Genomic DNA, 6,098 nt, shown 5'->3' with positions numbered 1-6,098 from the left:
CAATACTATTTCAAAACCACTTCAATTTTTTCTTTGAATGATATAAAATTAAAAAAGACACCCCCAAATTAATGAAAGTAGAGATTTGTACTTGCCAAAGAGTGTTTTGTGGAATCACTCATGTTATTTTGGGTGATTAAAAAGAACATTGATATAGGAAAACGGGTCAATCATACCCGAGGACAACATGAGGGTTAAGGCCTAAGGCGTTGCAATTGAGTGGATTGTCAACACTTTGTTGAACAGAGAGCGCCATCTAGTGGGCTCAGAAAATAAAGCTTCATTTGGCCATCACTACCAAACCCCCAGTGCTAATACGGCACCGGTGCCTTAACCATCGGTATCTACCTGACGGAATGGCAATGCAGATTTCGTTGCCTCATTTCGGTGTCACTTTAACGCCCGCGCTGCTCTCTGATGCTCCGAAACACACGTTAGAAGCAACAGAAGCGTTGCTGAACGTGACTCGTGTTAATACTACACTTGGCAGTAGGCAACATTAGCCTAGCGTTAGCCTACCGTTAGCTAGTAGCTGAAATAGACAGAGTCAAACGGTGTAGAGTGTGACTGTATTTCACTGGAGAAGATTCCAACACCAGCACGTTCAACAGTCAACGGTGTGTTTACTTGAAACTAGTAAGCCTCGAGGTGCATTCAAAGTTATCGGTAAAGACCCTTTTCCCATTCAGTGGTAGTTTTTGTAGTTTTACCAGCAATTTACTGGTGAAGTGAGTAAGGTTAAAGATTGTTTTTGGGCTTTTCCACTTTTAATGGACAGGACAATTAGGTAAGAAAGGGTAGAAAGAGAGAGAGAGGGAGGACATGCAGGAAATCTTTACAGGTCAGACTCGAACCCTTGACCTCTGTGTCAAGGCAAAAGCCGCAAAGTGTATGTGCGCCTGTTCTGCCCACTGTCTCACCCCGGCCGCACGTTTTTACATTTTTAATAAAACATTACATTTTCACTATATGGCATTTTCAATGTCTGCGATTGTGGTTTTATGTACTTCCTTTATTTATTTTTTTAGTAACGTTTTTGCACCAGTTTCGCATAAAACCCAGACGATACCCAACCCTACTCATCACCTGGTCTTGCCTTTCTAAACGGCCTGTAAGCAAGCCTGCCAGCTCTGTGGAGATCATAATAATATGTTGAATCATAATGTGACAGCTCTCATTAGAAGCAGAATACAGTCAGATTTGCAGTGATCTGCAGTGGGAAAAGGTCTTGAAACCTTTGGGAAAACGTTGGAGACAGGAGAGACTGGACTCATCCAGATGGCTTAGTCGTGATGTCTAGCAATGGTCTCCACCACTAAAACATCACAAAAAGGTCAAAATACATTCAAACTGTTCTATTTTTTGAACAGGAATGATAAATATATCCAGTATAACAGTGCTATTATGTGTGTATCAAATGAAGTAGCATTATGAATAAGCTGTATTTAAACTGCAAATGTATACTTTTTGTTGTACTTTTACTCTATCTGTAACAATATTTGCTGTAATTAAGAATAGATAGACACTAACCTGTAATGTAAAGGATGGTTGATTCTGTTTCACAGCTAGAACATAGAGATCTTCCATTGTTTAGAGCAGCATATATAGAGAGTAACGTTATTATTATTATTATTGTTATTATTGGTCTAATTTTAGGACTGTTTCTGTCTTGGTTTTGAAGCCTAATAGACGCGCTGTGAAATCGTACGTATGGGTGGATTCGTGGAAGGAGATAGCACTTTCTCCGCTTTAAGGAGTCTGTATATATTTGTCCTGTTTATGCATTCATTGAGTGTATCAGATGTAGCTGCTGTACAGTTGTATGGAAAGAGTAAATTAGAAGATGAAAAACAAAAACAAGTTGTTGTTTTATGAGTTTGACAAGAATGGCTTGATTAAGAAGTCACACACAAACATCACACTTCCACTAATAACTCATTTTTGGACGGGTCCAGAGCCCTTCCCACATACCAAACCTCCAGTATTTAACTTTAGACAATGAGCTTTCAGTGATGGCTTCTCAGATCTCTTCACTTTAGACCTTTTGCACCAAACAAGTCATTTGAGCGTATCATCCTTGTTTTCTTGAAAACTCGTTCCACTCCCCAAATGGACCCTGAGCAGTTTGCACACAGAGCCAGCACGGCTATCGATGACGCAGTTAATCATGCCCCTCCCCTACGCCCACATGCATAACACCATGAAGTTAAATTATTTCAGAAACATAGGGTCAATAACTTATCTTATCGTTCCACCGCAACAAGTTCCTTCCAAGCATATTTCTCCAGTGCTTACCCCCGCCAAAGACGATTCTGATTGGTTTAAAGGAAATGCCAATAAACCAGAGCACGTTTTCCTCCCATCCCAGAATGCTAAGTAGTAGCCAGACTCTCCTCCAGCACGATTTGGAACAAGGTCTGGCAAATCAAGACTATGTGTGTGGCCCTATTCGATTGTAAAAGTAAAATTTGCACTTGTAAAAAATATTTGCACGCATGTGATTTGAATTTGAAGTCACACAAAGGACAAAAAAAACTGTTAAGATAATTAAAAATGATTCATTTAGAAGCGGGCTGACTGCTAGTTAGCTAACGCTAGCATGCTATTCCACCAAGCTTTCATGCGACAATAAGCCGGACAGAGTTGTCTCTCATCTGGCTATAGAAACCCTGCTGTCCCCCCCGTTCTGTTGGCTCAGAGCTCCACAGCCTAAGTCCACAGGTACAAATTTCAATTTACAAGTTCAGATTTTTTTTTACAAGCTCTCGTTTTTTTTCTTTGTGTGTTTGCAAATTCAGATTTTAACAAGTGCAAATTTTAACATACAAGTTCAGATTTTTTTTCTGCAAGTTCTCACATTTTATTCTACAAGCTCTCACCTTTTGCACCATATTTGCCTTCATAATGCCCAACCCTGAAGGAAGTCCTATAAACAGCACAACAGAGTTGCTAAAACAGGAGCCCTTCATATTTTGACCTCATTACAGACAAAACTGACAGTGTGGTCAACACTGAGGCCACGGCTGAGGTCACCAGGCATTTCCAGCCTCCACCTGACCGCCTTTATTTACAGGCAGAGAATAGGGCAAAGCTATGTGGCAGAAAATTAATGGGACACAAACAGCCCGGCCTAATTATGTCCGCTGCAGGGCGCCGCGGCTCTGCCAGGGTCGTTATCTGATGGACACTCAGTCACTGGGAACTCGACGACGTTTTGAACCAGAGTTCACTCCGGTGCCACCGGCTGCAGGTCAGTGACCGGTCAGTTGACGGGAGGGTGCATGGGAACCAGAGAGGGGACGCAACTCAACGCTGCACAACTACACAATTAACAACTGACGCAACGATGAAACAAAGTCTCATCCACGGACTCGCTAGCTCCCACTATGGGCTGGTGATTCTACTTCAGCTCCCAAACTTTTTTATATCAAGGATTGACAAGCCACACAAAGAAGACCACAGATTTGCATATATCTCTGTGTTTGAATATTTCATGTTAGTTTTATATGTTCATGTATGCACCAACAAACAAATCCAAAAGCTAATTTCTTGTAAGTGTTACTTAAAGATTGAAGATTTAGTTGCCATTTGTACATAGATACCAACAGTCCAGGCTTTTTGAGTCAGGTAAAGAGTAAAAAGAGTAACAAGAGGGGGAAGGGCAAAGAAAAACACACCGACTAAAATAGAAAAAAGATTATACACGGTAACTACATTTAAATAAATTAAGACAAAAAAAAGTAGTTACATTAAAACAGCGCAACGTTTTTTTATAGCATCTCACATCACACTTTCAGTCACTATGACAACCGCTACTGACAGAAACACTGTGCCAAAATATGAACAATAACATGGCTGTCAACGGGCTTATCTGCCAATGTTAGCTATCGACTGTTGAAACCATCCAGCAAATAGACGGTACCGTAGGGGGGTTAGCTGAAACCGCTGATTTAACGTCCCCGCTCATTTTGCACACAGTTTAACAACAAAACACTGAGTCAACACAACTAGCTAGCTAGCTACGTTCTTCTTGTTGGTTTTGAGCGGTATGCCCCCCCATTAACCTGGGAAACGGTTTTAAAACAATAGCTAACCCTAACACAGCGTGTTGGAGGAATACAGTGTCTCATGCAGCGGGGGGGGGCAGAGGGGCCGCAGCGTTCGCTAACGTTAGCTTCTTGTCTTGTCTGGGGTCTGATAAACAGTAAATGCTTTTTTCCAAAAAACTGTAGCTGTCATATTTCATGGGACCCGTGTGAGTGCAGATTTCATGTTGCGGTTTTCGTTGCTGTTTGTCACTTTGCCTAAGATTGAGTGACAAGTAGTCCTTGCCCTGTTGTTAACTTGGTTGCCATGACTTCACGACTGATGACATCCTGTCACTGTTCCAGTTGCTCGGGGAGAGAGGTGGATGACAGTTGGCTTGGGTTCAGTAGAACAGAAGGCTCTGCAGAATCATGTAATTACGACTTCATGACTTTTCATAAACAGCTGAAGGAGTGTTGGTGTGGAAACCCTGTTGTGCGTCTGCCCTACACCACGCCGGCTGAAATTTTATCGTGGCTGTAACTGGTGGATACAACTATGGGGGATATTGCATTTGTAGCAAGCATAAATATTGCAAATATTGCATTTCTTGCACGGCAATGAATCCTTTTCTGATTCTGATTGCTAAGATTTTTAGTCCCAGGGCGCCCCTAAGTATATAAAAGAGACTTCAGATACAGTATTAGGGGACCACTAAGGTCTATATAAAAGAGACTTCAGATACAGTATTAGGGGACCACTAAGGTCTATATAAAAGAGACTTCAGATACAGTATTAGGGGACCATTAAGGTCTATTTAAAAGAGACTTCAGATACAGTATTAGGGGACCACTAAGGTCTATATAAAAGAGACTTCAGATGCAGTATTAGGGACCACTAAGGTCTATATAAAAGAGACTTCAGATACAGTATTAGGGGACCACTAAGGTCTATATGAAAAAAAAGTGTTGCAAAGTCTGACAAAAACATCAGGAAAAGGTACAAAAGTGTCAAAAAAGACAAGCAAAAATAAATTTAAATTTATTTAAAAATTCTGACCCAGAAAAGACAAAAGGTTGCACAGTCGACGGGAGGACAACTCGAGGGTTAAGGAAAAATATAATAATAATAATAATAATAATAATAATAATAACTTTGACTTATATAGCGCCTTTCACAAACCCAAGGACGCTTAACAATCGGGGGGGGGGGGGTTAAGAGATGAAGTTGAGAGGCCAGGAGAGATTAAATTCCATAAACCTCAGTGAAGAGGTATGTTTTAAGCTGGGTTTTAAAGGTTATAATAGAGGAGGCAGAGCAAATGTCAAGGGGACATAAACATTCAAAGCAGTCTTCTCTGAATGTGAATGTGTTCCTCACGTTGCATTTCACGGTGTTAAGGCTTTTATACGAGTGATGGACACAAGAAGAAAGAAAACATTTAGCAGCCGACGGAGATTCCTGATGTGTTTCTGCTCCATCTCTTTATCCGTCCCATTAAATCTATTTTTTCTTTCCCTCGGAGCTATAAAAATATCAGCAGGGACGCTAATAGTTCAGGTTCCCTGCCTCCTCGCCCTTCTCCTCCTCTCATTTGTGTGTTTTCTGCTTCAAAAGCAGTTCTTGGGCACGATAAGGGACACGATTTGCCAAACAAGGGGAAAATGGGGTCAGATGGTGCTTTGGATAAAAGCTCCTCAGCCAGTCGGTGTGTGCGAGTCCACATATTTTTTAACCCTTGAGACAAAATTAAAAATGAACACTTTTGTTGACACATTTTACTGACGTTTTTAACTTTTTCCTTGCGGTTTTGTCCCTTTTTTCAACCCTTTTCACGCATTTTTCAATGTTTGTCTCTTTTTTTTATGTTTTAAAAACTACGTAACACTAACTTATTAACTTTAGTTTTACAGATAATTATGGAATTTAAGGCCTCAGGGTTCACTCAAGCAATTAACCTTGTGTTGTCTTCCAGTCAAAATTGAAAATAGACACTTTTGTTGGCGCTTTTTAATCAATGTTTAACTTTTTTTTACGTTTTTTTCCCTTTTTTCAACACTTTTTTCAATGTT

General features: G+C 40.5%; 1 protein-coding gene across 1 annotated transcript in view; it reads left to right on the top strand.

Moving 5' to 3' along the window:
- The window catches only part of cyp26c1 (cytochrome P450, family 26, subfamily C, polypeptide 1), a gene marked incomplete at its 5' end in the record, with an annotated part of 15,485 nt that extends 13,631 nt beyond the window's left edge, over positions 1 to 1,854 (top strand). The window contains 1 exon segment of the mRNA XM_032540826.1: positions 310 to 1,854.
- Positions 1,855 to 6,098: the final 4,244 nt, after the last annotated feature.

The sequence above is a fragment of the Etheostoma spectabile genome, chromosome 17, assembly GCF_008692095.1.
Source record: "Etheostoma spectabile isolate EspeVRDwgs_2016 chromosome 17, UIUC_Espe_1.0, whole genome shotgun sequence".
NCBI classification, from domain to species: Eukaryota; Metazoa; Chordata; class Actinopteri; order Perciformes; family Percidae; genus Etheostoma; species Etheostoma spectabile.
Note: the sequence above shows the minus strand (reverse complement) of the source record. Positions and strands in the feature narration are given on the sequence as shown.